Source organism: Excalfactoria chinensis, chromosome 11 (genome assembly GCF_039878825.1).
Source record: "Excalfactoria chinensis isolate bCotChi1 chromosome 11, bCotChi1.hap2, whole genome shotgun sequence".
NCBI classification, from domain to species: Eukaryota; Metazoa; Chordata; class Aves; order Galliformes; family Phasianidae; genus Excalfactoria; species Excalfactoria chinensis.
The window spans coordinates 8,664,169-8,680,878 of record NC_092835.1 but is presented as its reverse complement, the minus strand read 5'-3'; the positions used below and the strand labels follow the sequence as shown (position 1 = coordinate 8,680,878).

Sequence of the window (16,710 nt, the reverse complement as noted above, 5' to 3'; positions counted from 1 at the left end):
ATATCAATACTATTTCACAAAATGAAACACTAATAAAAAGAACACGGCACTAGTGCGTTATTAAAGAAAAACTAACAGAGATTCAAAAATTTTGGTTTGTTTTTCATGGGCTGTTACTTGTTCCATGTAGATATTTCAAAAAAGAAGCACCACAAGCCATACGCCACAAGGAAGACAGCCGTACGCCTATCGGAAGAATCAACATTCAATCTTCAAACCCTAGATTTAATAACTTACAAAGCACATCAAGGACACATTCACGATGTCTAGTAAATAATTTTGCAGCAGAAACCAAGCATTTATTTTAAGCTGCTTTTGCACTACAAGCCATTGTGAGAACAGTCACTAAGACAATAATGAATAAACATATGGTGTTGGTATATGTTCAGCACATTTTTTCTTCTTAGATTTCTATTTCCACCAGCACATGAAGCGGCCCATGCAAGTAGAAAAAACCACCTGTTTCAGAAATGAGCATGGATTCTTTGTCAAGATTTCTTAAAGATCTTAAGTCCCCAACCATTACTGTAATTAGTACTATAATAATCCACTTTTCTATGACATCAATCAAAATAAAAGCAAATTCAGAATGCTATGGCTAGGGGAATACATTGTATATATTTGTTCAAGGAATTAGTTTTGTCTGGAAAGGTAATAATAAAGCAAATGGATATTTGGGACAAACAAGCTCTCCAGTCAAGCAACTTCAGTACAGAAAATTAAATGGCCTAGCAGTGGCTATTCTGTATTGGTCATAGATGAGTCGCTTACTTCAGTGAACACAAAAGTGAGCATCCCAAGAGAAATAGGTCTGTTAATGTCAAACTAAGCAAACATTCCAGTAGCTCTCCTTTGCTTGAATCTACAGGGAAGTGAATGCCAAAAAGCAAATGAGATATTAGGCTACTAATCAGAAGGACAAGAGTTGTTCAAAACCATGCGCTAAAAGCATCTTGATGTGAAGGCAAAACGTGCTCCAAATGGAGGGCAAAAATTACAAAAATAAATTACCTTTGCTTTAGCAGAGATATAGACCAAACATGGGGCTGAGCCACGGTCCTTAAGGTCTGAAGCATGAGAAACTTGCTTCAATATTATCAGAAAGTAAGAGAATGATTGGAAGCCTAATTATTCAAATACAAATACAAATTACACAAATACATTTTTTTTTTTAAAAGGGAAGAGGAGAGAGTGGCATCATATCAGATAAAGAAAGGTTGAGTGTTTCTCTAATTCAAGATAGAAATCAGGGGTGTTTTTTGGCCTAGAAGAAAAATAAGCTGGTGACAGAGAAGACTGTGAATGTAAAGAAGAAGGAAGAGCTTGAGAAGGTAGTCAAGTATATATGGATACTATCAATACAGGATTTTGTATGGAAGTAGAAACAGAGCTGCAGAATTAAGTTTCTGTAGTTAAAAAATAGCTCACAAATAATTAGACTTTAGCAATTTACAATCCCCATCATAGTTCAGAAATAGTCTGAAAAGATGAAAAGTGGACAAAGAACGGATTGACAGAAACTATAAATACTGGCAGACTGTAAACCACAATCGAGAATGAAGACAGCCAGAAATGAACACCAAACAGGGAATCGGCAATGGAAAGCACTGAATGGCAGAAAAGCTTGATGAAAGGAAGATCATATAAACAATGACTTAAAAACTGATTTCTAGCCAATAGGCATCAATAGATATCCTTCCTAATTCTGTTTGCAATGAATGATTTAATTCTTGATAGCAGGGTCATATGCTGGGAGAAGCCTGCCTTAATTGATGGTTCTGCAACATATATCTATCAGTCTCAGACAGTGATTACACCCTCTGGAAAAACATCTTTTTTGCTGAGGAGAGCCTGAAATGTGGAACCATTATACATGTCCTAAGATGTCCACAACAGAAAGTGCAATTAAAAAAATGAAACTCATTAAAAATGCTGGTAGTAACCTCAACAAAGTCCAAGACAATGATCAAGAAAGACTAGAAAATCAGTTAACTTCAGAGAGAGCCTTGAAAAACAGCTAATTTCTGCAGAATGCTCATGCTTGGATCCTTGCTCTTCTTGCATTACCCAAGTCTCTAAAAGTCAACAAAGCTCCTACAGCAATAGCACACTACTAGTAAGAAACCAGTAGTAGCTAACACGAATTAGTAATACTGCAATAATAATATGCATGTTACATGCACAACACCAAAGCATACACTGCACATATCATACTCACAGTTCTACAAAATAATATCTTGTTTTCTTCATTGCAAAGCTGGATGCTACTTCTCCACAACAGTTCTTCTACCACACAGTAAAAACTCCACTGGTCACTTGTGATGGCTGCTCATCTGTTTGAATATGAAGGCTCCAGTGTACTGAAAAAGAGTGCGTGTGCGTGGTTTTTCTTTCTTTCACACACTCTTACTGAGAGTCAAAAATTACTGTACAGTGTTGGAAAAATCATCCTGGATAAACACTAAGCTGGGAACATTTCAGCTCCCAAGATGAATGTCTCTCTGAATAAAGAGCATATGAATATAGTTCTGGAACCTTAAAGAGAGTATTTGTGACCAGATGCCTTTCCTACAATAGACCTATGCTGTTTCATTATTTCTAATTTCATTATGTTTTAGAAGTTCACTCAAAATTTCCATTAACGTTTGGCCACATCACTTCTGGGAGAACGTATTAAACTTCTGATATGGAAAATGCCAGGTGCATCCTGCCTTAACTGTAGGATTCTCAAGTTACGTACATTACCTATGATTTTTTAAATAATGATCAGTAAAACAACAATTTCATCTCCTCATTACATGTTATCTGGACTGCTTTATATACATTTATACTTGTATGGTCTGATTTTCTTGCAAGTCTTCTTAACACCTTGCTCATAGCTTATAAAACATGAAAAGCATGAAGAAGCCACATACAACTATGAGTAAAGTCTTAAGTTTTCAGGGTACTTCATTCCCAATATTACTTTTTCCTCATAAATACTTTGAAGAAATTCTTCTCATCCCACTGTCTCTGATCAACTAACAGTCTTCACAGATGTCTATGAACTTCCTGTTAACGCTGTATACAATTCTCATTCATTTGACATTTCAATTTTCCTTATAAAACGTGCTATTCAAATTTAACTTAAAATCATTTATTTCCACAACTCTCCAATCATTTCTTAAGCCATATTCATATTTATAGTACAAGGCTGTATACATCTTTTAGAAAGATGTCCTTCCAATTCCTCTAGAAATGTGCTACAACAATGTGTTTTGTGCCTTTTCACTAATACTATTTGTTACATTTTTTCACTTTAAAAATCTTTTCTTAAAGCTTCAACACATTTTGTCTGGTTTTGGTTAAACGACTCCTCAAACAACTTATCTCCATTAGCAGCAGTTCCAGGCTCTTCAATATTGAGCCAGAGACACTCTTATTTTAAGCCTTTTGTTAAGTTCCATAACTGTTCTTCTCAGTTTTGCTGGTGCAAACATAGAGAAACTGAAAACACGGTTTTCTGACACACAAATATCACAAAACAGCACTACTACAGATGGCAACTTTTTCAGATGCCTGCAACTTAACTGTAGTAAGAGTCAGAAAAAGTTCAGAAAGTATTTCCCTAAGGTCTGTTATTTCCTTTTGGAGAAACCCAGCGAGGCATCTACATATATTCACAAACTATTTTTCAAAGGAAAATAAACATATTCATGCAGGCTGGGGAGGCAAAAGGAATGGTAGGGATGCCACACATTGAAAAAGCTAGATAGCTTTGACAGCAAACTTGTTGAGTTGTGGTTTTGGTTAAGGAGATCTGACAATGCTGGCTATACTGGGATAATGGGAGCTAACTCACCTAAGAGATGTGAGGAGACATGCTTCATCTTTTTAAAACAGTGTGTGGGAAGATGCAAGGCTCAAACGAACCTCTCAAACAAGCTTTCTAACAACTCCCCACACTTGAAGCTGGAGTGCACACATTAACTCCTAGAGGCTGGACTCCTACTGCAATTAGAGTTTCATTGCAGAGGTTAAGGTTGTACAAGAATGAGTACCAATCACCGTGGATTTTCTTATGATTCAGTATTCCTGAAATAAACATTTTGGAAGATATCCTTTAAAGAATCTTTCATTATATCCGAGTTACAGAACAACTAATTCATCACTGAAAACTCTCCATAAAGCACCAAAATCATGGGGAAAGTGTGATTTAGTCAGCATGGCAATGAAGCAAATCGAAGGATGAGGTACACAGGAAGATCTCAACATTGTAGAAGTTAAGATTGTATGCCAAGCTGTCAGAGCTCAGCTCAGTCTAAAGCATTTATCCCACCCTTTAAAATACACATTTTTGATTTTTTGTAAAATTTACCTGTCTATATTTTGTTACTACCAAACTTCAGAGTAGTAAAAAGACTAGTTGACCAGACAACTAGAAATATATATATATATATATATATATATAAAAGAAGTCCAGATTTTGGTACCAGAAATCTACACCATTCCTATAGCAAACTCTTATCTCTAAACTGCCAGTTTCATTCGAGGAAATGTGGAAAATGCAGCAGTCTACTAAGATCATTTGGTTGTAATAAGTGATTCTAATCAAACAGTTAGAAAGAATGTGATCGCAGTTAATTTCTATAGTGTCATAAACAGATGGGAAATGGGTAGCACAGAGATTAGTGGTACACTTTTAACACAACATCCTTTTTTGCAGTCTGGATTGCAGTTCGATCAAGTCTAAGTGACATGATGAAAACAAATTTAATTTATTCTGAAACTATATTCAACTAAAGAATACGCAATATAGGAAGCATGCTACTCTTTTTGGAAGTGGGATTTGAGGCAGCATAGAGTGTGGAACAAAAGTAGCCAGACGCCCATCTTCTTCTCCTGAAAAGTTGTAGGGGTAGTATTGGGGCTTCGCTGGCAAAATGGAATTTCCATTGGGGATGCAAAACAAGCTCAAAATTTAAATAATCTACATCTTTTCTATTTTAGATTTAAGTACAGCAAAGCCGCTTCTGCTCATTTCTCCTGCAGATCAAGGGAAGAAAATACCAGTGTGGGGACAAAATATTTCAAGCAATTTTTCATACACTGACAAGTAGTAAATTAGGGAATCTTGTAAGTACAATACAGTAGTCATCTCCTTCTATTGATCACGTATAATTTACATCTTACAAAGATGTGAATTCTTGCATTCTCACTCCACAAGGAAAATCTCAATGATTTATTCATTTCAAATAAAAAATAGAAGGTAGATGAGAAGAATTACTTCACAGGCTGTAGCTTTCTCAGGGCACTAGTGCTAGGCTCTTCTTTCGCACTGCCCGAAGGGCCTTTGTGTGCAAGTCCCTCTAATTAACAAGGTGAATCATGCAGCAGTTCCCTAATTAGTGAACATGACAAGCCAATGGAAACAAGCAGACAGACCTGGAGTACAGATATGGTCAACAAAAGGCATAGCAACATGGCATTAGAAAAAAACCCATATATTTCATGTAAATAAAATACAAAAAGTAAGACATCTAGCATAATGCCTAATTTTCCTTTTCATGTTTTATGCTTATACCTCATTTATTGCAGACATAAATAACGACGCAATAAATTAAGGTTTCCAACTGCAAGCCACTTCACCTCTCCAAAATCAAAGCGCAGCTATCCTACATGAATAAGCATCTGCTTAGGGGGCATTATTTGTTTTCTCTCCTGTTTTCCTGCTTTAAAGAACTGCAGTTGCATTAAATTTAGCACTTTAAGTGTCCTTTAATCAATTCATTTTATTCAAAGTTATTTTTTTCTTGAAAACCATTATATTAATAGATGGAATGAGTGCAATAGTTGCACTATTAGGTGCATTATAATAACACCTACATTCACAATATGTAAGAATCCTTAACTTTTGAATAAGGATAAATAAATAAATAATAAAAATGAATAACCAAGGCATCAGATTTGCATTAAAAAGGAAATGAGATGATCTAAAGTGTACCTCCTTGCATTCACCTTTTCAAGTAAAATGTTTTTTATTCTTTCTTTCTTCCTTCTGCTTTTCTCAAAAATACTTTCCCCATCTCCACAATAACACATGCAGATTTAATTTATTTTCCATTTATTTCAAATTGAATCTTTGATTTAGATCTTAATGATCTTGCAACACATTACAAGTCTAAAATGTGCATCATCAACGGCAGAATAGAATTAATCACAGAAGAACACCACTAGATTCTTTGTTCTTATTCCTTAGCACATCGTAATAAGCAAGGGAAACTACAGACTATCCCTTTATTACACCTTCGCCTTCCTAACAATCTTGAAAGCAAGACTTTCTTCTAATTGGGAAAAATTTCTTTACAACCTAAAATTTATGTTTAGAATACTAGAAGTGCATAAAATGTCTAAAAAAAGTCTGTCTTCAGGCTACAGTTGTTCTAAAAATACAGGATTAGAATACTGGCTCTTAAGTAACAATGGTTCTACATGCCTTTAAAAATATTCTCTTTTGGCGATAATCTTGAACAATATTTAATGTTGTTTTAGTACAGAATTGATTAACTGCCTCCTGCTTCAAAGCAAATTCAGTAGAATTCACAACACCCATTACAAAGGATCATGAACAGAAAGCTGAAATCACTACAATCTGTTTGCTGTGCTCTTTTATTCCTTAGCATCCCTCAACTTCCCCAAACTTCTCTTAGATCCCATTCAATATAACCATTCTTAAGACAGTGCAGAACAGCTTTAAACATAGACTGAGAAGTATCCTATTTTTTTTTTTTAACATCAAGGCACAATGGATAATCTGCTAACTACTGAACTATGATCTGCCATATGCACAGAGGAAGTTATTCAGCAAACAACCTGTCACAAATGCTTATTGTTTCAGTAAGCAACCCACCAAAGGACTCCGCTTTATAAAATGCATCACAAACTCTGGAACAAAATTTATTATCAAAGGCATTGGAAATTAAATCTGAAATTATTGGAACAAAAATTTGGTGTATTTAAAAGCTTTACATTCTTCTTTGCATCTTCAATAAAAATCAAAGTAAAGGGTTTAGAAATTTATGTAAAATACGCAATACCAAAAATTCATTCAAAAATAATATTTTTTTTAGTTGATTTGTCATCAAAGAGTATATATAGACAGATTCTTTTATACATAGGTAATTACAAAAATATTTTGCATCTGAGTAAAGTGTTAAATGTAGCCAGCAACAACAAATTCCAGTCATTCGCAGGGGATGCTTTGATATGAGATTATATTTAATACCAAAGAGGCAAATTCTGTCTGTTGTGAATAGTGCCACTGATGTCAATAGATTTATTATTCTAGTGCTGCAGCAAAGTGGCAAAGAAGAATTCAATTTCCAATATTTTAAATGTTAGGAACAGACATTTTAAAAGCGACAGAAATTCACAAAAATGCAAGCAGGATAAAAATAATAATCCGTTAGACAAAAGAGTCAGGTTATTCTACCATTTAGACCATAATCTATCACACCATCTCCACATTTCCAAACGACATCTAGCATGCTAAACCAGACATTTCCTTCCCCACTGGAACTCCACGTTGAGAAGTTTTGTGTTTAAAACTTCAATACTAACAAGAGATAATTTCTCCATAGAGACAGATGGATAGATGAGCATTTTTTGCTCAGGAATTATTTTTAATGCCTCAGTTAAAATTACCAGAGAATATCTGTGAGATGTACATTCATTTATTTACAGCTGGGCAGATCACAAAACACATCATAAACTATAATCATTCTGGAATCATAAACTAATGGATGGCAAATTTAAGAAACATACATTTTAGATAATAATACTGTTTATAAGACATTTTCTCTATACCCAAAACATTAAAAAATGAGCAGAACACTATCACATACCGCTGAAACCCCACCACCTCCTACTGATCAAGTTGTGTGACTACACACAATACACACAAAGGTTTAACTCAACAGTGAAGTATATTTTATCTCTGTACAGATGATAGAGACTAAACCTTGACAAAACTGGGATTAATGACTGTTCTCAGACAACCCTGCCAGAGAGTTTCTCGTGACCTCAAATTACCCATTTCTGAGAAGTACAATCTCTAGTACAATCCAGACTTCACCATCCTAAAATATGATTTTAACCTGAGACTAAATGAGAGTAGTTTATAGAGCTGACAAGTGTAGCTTCACACTCTTTGGAAGTCTTCCACGCAGCTCTGAATCACCTCAGATTTTTAAAAAAGAATAAATGGCTACAAGATACAAATATTTGAAGGATAGCCTAGTGACATTTCATATTCTTAAATCCTACGGAACACTAAGATATCAGAAAAACAACGCTTCAGTGTATGGAAACATCAGCACGAACATACAACATTCCACAAAAACTGATTCAGAACTTCCTGATTATTTCCATAAAAAACTAGAAGTTAATCACAAACTCACCAACAAAAATGCAATAATTCCTTTTAAATGTTTACATTATAGAGAGTCATATCTTCCCTTGGTAAACACATACTTGAGGAATGAAAACCATACTGCTTTCATTGTGAATGGCAATAACACTTTGTATTTTTTAATCTTTAAATATACTACTACTAGACAGGGAAATGAGTTGTAGGAGTATGTTGTGCAGTATCTTGTTATTCTGCTATGATGAGGCAACTATTGGCAGACTCTTCCACAGACAGACAAGGGTCTTTCTGATAAAAAGACTAAATTAAGACCAGATGTTAATACAGCTTTCCTGTCCTCTCTCTGTTACTGACTAGCCAAATGACTTGCAACCTAGGAGAAAAGTGTGTATATATATACATACACACACAGAGACATATACAAACACACACACACACTCTAGCCATAGACAGAAATGCTTAGTACTTACTAAGTCAAAGCTGACACCCTACTGTTAACTGTACTGAAGATTCAATAGTAAAAATTCAACCACAACAAACCTTGACAGTGACAACAAAGCTGATGTTCACATTTCTCCATAATTAATACATACATGTACATAAACATAAATTGTCACATTCTCACACACACACTCTAAAAGGAGATGCTGACAAATAAGAAAACTATAGGATACTTTTCCAAAGCGGACTTACAGAACCAGATTACTTCTTGTATAAGAGGCCTGTGAAAATTTAAGTCTTGCTTATAAATTACTTAGAGATGCACAAAAGTATCACATACACAGACTTCACATTTCTCAAAAATGTGCTGGCAAGGAAGGTTAAAGGTTATCCTTTTAAAAATGTTATCACTTACAGTTCCAAATATAAGTTTGCTTCAATAAGCTCTTTCATTTCCTACTAACAGGCCAGGAACACCATTCATTTTATGAAATGCAGTAAATTCTACCAAGAGTGTGCACTTCAAACCAGGGCCTTCCATTGCAAAGCAACAGAAGATGCAAATGCCCTCCCTGACTATAACAGGGAGTAGATGTGGGTACCACGGGTAGAACTCCGTATGTGGGTCTTGCACAAAAAAGCAATGGAAGATTTGTCAGCAGGAGGTATGCAGCTGATTGCTGATGGCCAGCTGCCTGCTGCCGGTGCAATGTGCAGTACCCAGACTGAGTGGGCAGAGGAACAGAAGATTTAGTAGGTGCGTCTCCACCGCCGCAGGTCACGCCATGTGACTGGAGCGCCCCGAGGAACTGGGGGCAGATGAAAGCTGGCAGCTGTGTGCTGCCTCAGGCCCTTGGAGGCTGCCAAACAGGGCTTACAAACATGTTAGCTCAGCGGCAGAATTAAAGCCCTCATTCAGGCTTATTTTGGAGCAAGAAACCAACGCGCATACAGAGGATGGGGGAAAACTTGCCCTGCAGGCTGAAGCCTAAGTACACCTTGACCTCTCCCTGCAAGCTGCAGTATTGCAGGGCAAACTTGATGAAGGGACCAAAATAGCTCATAATTTGTATTGTCTTCCCAGTAACCTCTTCAGGTTCTGACAATCAGACAGAGCTGACATTTGCTGCCCTCTACTTATTAAATAGGCAATCGTATTTTAAAACCTAAAGCACTATCATTTTTCCAGATCAGCAGGGGAGTAAATCTGTTGCAGTTTAGATAAAACAGTTTGGTGATTTTTTCACATTCACATCTTGCTTGAAATTAATTCTTTTTTTTTTTTTTTTTCTTTCTTTTTCTTTTTTTTTAAAGTTGTGCCAGAGTCACAAATTAAGCTCTCTTGTTTCTCCCTGAAGATGACCCATTTTAGACAAAATACCACTGAGCCAGAAAGAGAACTGGAAATTCAGTCTTCACGTCTTCCTTTAGGAAATTGATCTGATCTATATCTACATACATATATACTCAAATACATGAAAGAATGTAGAAGTGTTTTGGAGGAGGAAGTGTTGCTGAATGCACTCCTCCCTGCCTCTCACGGAACCTGTGGGTGCCATTGCTAAGACAAAGCAGAGGCAAAGCTAAACCACCCTTATGGCATACCCCGAACCACAAAGGTGGAAGAAAACTGTTCCCTTTGCAATTCTCTGTGCTCTGCAGTCCATGCACCCAGAAGTGGTTAGAAACAGAGGGGCTGCCACCCCCTTGTTTGGCACAGCCACACAATGCAAAAGCAGTCATTTTTCCTCTAGACACAGAAAGCAAATTGCAGGGATCTGAAAGGTTGAAAAATCCTCTCATGCACAACCTCCAGAAAACTCATTTTACAGGAGAAAGTTTCTACTGAATTATTCTGGTGAGATTCTAAACAGCCGCTTCCAGCAACAGAGAGTCCTCACAGAAAGCTCAATCCACAATAAGCCCAAGTTCTGTACATTTGTATTTAAGTAGTGCTGTTACTTCATAATGACAGACTGCTTGTTACAACGATCTTTTACAAAACAGGGCTCCAGTGCTCTGTATACCCATCCCTTCAGCTTTTCAGAAAGTAAAGCACATCAGGTAAAGCACACTTTGTAACAGCTGTCACATTGTTTTGAAATATTCTAATATAAACAAAGTATGTTTCAGAACAAAGTCAAACTTCAGTTTGGGAATGAGTCCCAAATCTTCCTCATTAGTTTTGTTGGAAAAATCAGTGTAAAGTTGTAAAATTTTGTTGGGAAAAGTGAGAAGTAAGGATCTAGAAAAGGAAAGCTAACAAACATACATGACTGTTCCATGTTCCCAAATTCTAGGAGAACAACATGGGAATCTTTCAGTGAGAAAAATACTGTAACTCATTTGCCTTCACAGCTGCTAATGCCTCAACTAGCAGATTGCATCAGAGCAGATACATTTGCCATACAAAATCTAAGTCATACAAAACCATGCTGCTGTGTTGAATTGAAGACTGCTGCCTTTCCAACACCTCTTCTAGAAGCACTTTTACCATGACATTATACACCAGATAAGTAATGAAGAATGATTGAATAGAAAGTTTTCCTTCTTATTGCTCTCTTCTGTTCTGATCATTTGTTGTATTTTTTGCATCAGTCCCCATTTGCCACCTCTTTCAGCACTGCTCATAAGCACTCAGAAAACAAAGACTCAGGTCTGACATGAAGTAGCAAAACACATCAACAGATACCAATGACTCAAATGACCCTTCTTACACAGTGCATACTAAACTGTATGCAACTCCAGCAATGGAGTCTAATAACGTTCTAAGGTTTTCTAGATAATAATTAGTGAATTAGTGTTTTTAGCTTATTATAAAAAGGTATCAAATATGAAATAGATTTAGGTTGTTAAGAAAGACCATGAATTTAGCTTGTACACAAGTAGAACAGAATTTTGTTGTATAATGCTATAATGCTAATTACAAACAGTCACACAAATAAGCTTTTCCATTTTTTTTTTCTTTTATAAAAAGCAAACAAGAGCCAGGCACTGTATATGCACTAAAATCATGCACCACAACAGAACTCCAACAACGTGATTTTAAGAAAGGAAATTACTATGTTGGACAGGATTGGATTTAATTTAGATTTGTGCTAGACTAATGAGGTAATCTTGGGTCAGAGCTAGGTCAGAAAAAAGACCAGAAAAAAAATCTAGTCCTTGACTCAACTCTAATTAATATAAATTTTACCTAAGCAGGAACAAAACAATTTGACTTAGTTGGAAAGTGCTATGGCCATTCCCTTTATTTCCTGGCTTTATTTCTCCTGTCAATTACTCAGTTTTCTGACTCTGTACAGCACAGGTAATGCCGTACTTCACCTTCAGCCAAACACCTGCCATCAATTCTGCTCCAAGCACAGGGAAAGAGGCTGGAAGAGTCATGGTCTTCAATTTTACAAAAAGAATTCTGCTGAACAGTAAGCCTACAACTGCACAAAGCTCTTAAGTACCTCAGAAACACAGCTAAATATTGTCAATACTCACTATCTTCAAGCTAATATGCAGTTTAGAAGATCTACACATTCAGATTCCTGTGCAATAAATGTATTTATTATGAATAAATTGGTTATAGACAAATAATTTCTTCATCAGCAGTATTTGCATATGCAAATACAAAGCTGTTTCTCTCCTGTCCTTCCCAGAAGCTCATATCAACTCCAGTTATCAGAATTTGTGACTGCTATCATAATATATCTGTACATCTGAAGTAATCTCTGCTCATAAGGAAAAAAATGCATTTCACATAAAAGCAATAAGTTGGATAACACAGCAGGATTTTCATGAAAGTATTTTAATTGATAACAGACAGGATTGCTTCTTTCTGAGATGCAAGTTCAGCTTTAGTATTTAAAGTCACTAAACTTCATAACTTCAGGAAAACCTTGTACTCTAGAGCCAAATCTGCAGTAGTGTTGCACAGGCTTAAAGAGTACAGGAATAGTCTAAGCATTTTTCTAGGTATAAAGAATAGAACTGCGGTAACAAGAGCAGGTACACAAAGTGGCAGTTGGATAGCCTCCTGCATGTATTGACAAAACACTGGCATTCCTTCTGCATCACACCTACAGTATTAGTAAACTGATGCAGTAAAACATTTCTGAAACAACCAAGTCCTGAGGACACACTGTTGCCTAAATATTGCAGTATTTCAACTGCAGTAATTCACTACTTCATTACTATCACATTCCCAGTTATTCCTTGCATCTTATGACCCTCGGGTGGATTACACAGCTAAATGGAAACTTAATTCAAACTTACTTCAGTTAAAATGCTCAATTTCCCAACAAAGATTTTATAAGAAACCACTTAAGAGAAGATTGTTGCTTTTGAATACTTCCTTGTCAGGGATGGTACAACAGAAAACTTGAGACATCTCATCACAAAATCTAGAAAAATCTTGAAGAACCTTGCTTTACTAAGGTGGAAAAAAGAACTTACTCAACAAAACAGAATCCTTTTCATTTGCTTCTCATTTCAATCATGTCCTTTCAAAGCATGAATGACTGCAATAAACTATTATTTTTTACAAGAAACCACACCTACTGAGTTGATATATAAGTATTAATGTGGTGACAAGAAATTATTCAAAGTAAAACTGGTTTTGTAGTAGAAGTGTTAGATACATAACACTAGAGTTTCATTACTATCGCTAATACAAGTTGTTTTAAGATTTAAAATTCCTAAAGCATTTAAAGAACTACAAAATACATCGCACTATCGACATAATACATAGTTCATTAGTATTTTTAGATGAGAGAAGGATCTTAAGGCTCTCCCAACAGTACAGATGTTTTTGTGTACGTACCTCAGCAAAGAATGCATTTCAAAACGTAAAACTTAACCAAATAAATCTGTTACTACAAAAGACAAGGAGGATGACAGCACCCGGGTGGGACGAGTACCACAGTGATGTGGAGACTGTGGAAAAAACCTGCCTTTGGTCTGCTTACGCAAGAGCTGGGTACTCCCAAAGCTCCTCACCAGTGTAACAGTCAGCAGCAGCAACCACTTAAATATCACTGTTAAAGGACTATTAAACTTTAGAAAAATGGGATGCCTGCATTAGCAAGGCTTCTATTACTAAGATCAACAGGCTTGTGATTTCACTTACATGGTTAACAAGTACATCTGAGAATAGATTCATCTGAGTGTTATCTAAGCTGATCTAGGTCCTGGATACATGCCCAGACATTTATGGTGTCTGGTTTAAGTTTTTATTATTATGCAATATTCTTGGTTGGTGATGACACAAAGATTTTAACCAAGTTAATCTTTCAGGATCAACACACTCAGCTACTTCTCTTTTAAATTAAAAGATTTTTAGTCAACAGGTACTGAATATGAGGAAAAATATTCATGACAGAAAGGATATTTAGGATTGAACCTCCTCTGTCTTTCTTCCAAGTCATTCACATGATTAACTGCTAGGTGTTGACTCAATTATTCCTAATCTGGATCAATCAGTTATACGGCCTATTTTACGTCCCATTTAATGAACCTTCTGAATGGAAATTAGAGAACTCATTTTCTTTAACTATTATTTGTGACTTTCTATTCTTCCAGACAACTTCAGCGTATTTTCTAAAACTTAAATTTAAAAGCTTCAGTCATGGAACATGAAGTAGATACTACTCACAAACAATTCTGTTTCTTACACTAAGATATAATACAAGTGAAACAATTCAGAATTTGTTACAAACAATGTAAATAGTTTCCTGAAAGAGGTTGGATGGAAAATGTGTTCTACAAGTTTCTTAAGTAAGTCTACCATTAAAATCACGTAATGTGCACCGGCAAAACCATAGAAAGCTGGAGTAATTTAAAAGTGCAAAAGTAATGGAATTTTAAGCAATGAACCCTTCCCACAGGTGCATTTTCCAACTGCTTTCACTCAAATCCATTTGAAGCAGGCTGATGTTAAAGCAAAATAAGTCAATCAAACTGAAATAAGAGTGGGTTGCACTGACTTAAGTATAATAGTGCTAATCCATGTGTGCGTGAAACCTGACTGTAACATCTGGTTTCTGTAATAAGACCTTCTGTATGTATGTTGCTCTGGAAGTAATGCCTCCTAATTAGCTTCTTTTGTACGAGTTTTGTTTCAATTTTGTGGTACGTAAGTATTTTATGTGAAAGTCCATAAAATAGCTGAAGAGCCATAGAACTCTAATTACTAAAAACAGATACATGCCTACATGCCTAAATTTCTTATGCTTTCAAGTATGTAGAATAAAATTCAACTTCAGAGGAGGCAAGGTGCCAGCAAATTATATGCTTTCATTAGAAGGGTGGGAAAAAAGGCAGGGCTGATGTACAAGAGAAGAGAGTGCAGCACTCAAACAGAAGTATTCGCTCTGCATATACTCAAATGTCTTAGCATTTCTAGGAACACTTCTATTCTAAAATCATAAAACCTAAGCATTTCTAATAAGATTATCACCAAGCTACTTGCAATGTCTTTAATAATACCAGTATTACAATTACTTATAATGCATTTCATACCCATGCTTTTATTCACATGACAGCACTGCGTCACTCCCTCTAGTGGGTAAGAAATGCAGCTTAAATGGAAATACTGGATTTTCATACAAGAGGGAGGTATTCCAGCAGCTACACCAAAAGCAAGAACACTGTCTAGAGCACAAGTCTTCCATCACAGCTATAAAAAGAGCCAATAATTCATTCTATTAGAAAATGTATTTTCTAGCCCTGTCGTTTACTCTCCTGTCTCAGGTTTCTAGTTACGAAGAAAAGAACTGCAGTGAATAGAAATACTGTCACAGCAAGAAATGCATTTATTTCTAGCACACTTTCATTTCCAGCAGCATGGTAGTTTTAGTTCTCAGCTCAAATGCAAGTCTTGCCAAACAACAACTATTTTCCACATATTTTCAGGTGTGATTTCCTTTGCATATATAGGCTGCTTACTAAGCTCAATAGTCTGTGTCTTCTCCTACCACATAATTCAATCTCTCTATATTTCATTAGAAAGTCTGACAATTCCAACACTGGATGGCCTTAAGTTTACAAGAATCACAGTAACAGAATGGAAAAAGACAAACAAAAGTTAACTGCATTCTTGATTTTTTTTCCTGCTACATGTATAAAGAAATCTGTATATGTAACGGAACTACAGAATACTGCCAAAAGGGAAACTAAACTGGAAGAACAGGTCAATAGAAAAAAAAATGTGTTATATGCATTTTTCTGTATATATTACCCTCTAATCTGTTATTATTACCTTCTAGTGCATATATCCAAACAAGTTAGCTAGAGAAAAAAAGCATCAGTTTGCTCCATATGATGCTAATTTCTTTTTCATAAGAACACCTTTCCATTCATGGATATATGTTAACCTTTTTAATTTAAGTCACAAACTGATCCAAAGCTATAAGATGCCTTAAGCAAAGGATCGTCACTCTCATTTACAGCACGTTAAGGTATACTAAAAGTAACATATCAAAACTTGAACTGAAATTATTTGATATTCGTTAGATTATTGCAATTTAGAACAATGAGTAAATGGTACACTGAACCACACCGTGCAGAGAATGACTGGCAATTACACTACTTGAAAGACTGTTGCCACAACAGAATTGTTAAGTAACACATTTCTAAGAAAGTGACATTTAAAAAAAAGACAAAGGCATATATTTTTGCACCAAAATCTAATGCTGCTGTCATCAACAACCCAACAAAAGCTAGAGCTACCTAAAATGGAAATGAAAATGTAATGTATGGAAATATTCTCTTATAAAATCTCCTTAGGCTTCACATGTATTAATGTATTAGTTTGCAAACATTAAGATCAAAGGCAAAGCAACAAATACATCCTAAAAAGTTTTTAGTCAGAT

The 16,710-nt window shown here is 35.6% G+C and overlaps 1 protein-coding gene across 1 annotated transcript in view; it reads right to left on the bottom strand.

Moving 5' to 3' along the window:
- LOC140257111 (transcription initiation factor TFIID subunit 4-like) overlaps positions 1 to 16,710 on the bottom strand; it is a 126,736-nt gene that overhangs the window by 46,351 nt on the left and 63,675 nt on the right. The gene's annotated exons all lie outside the window — the stretch shown is intronic.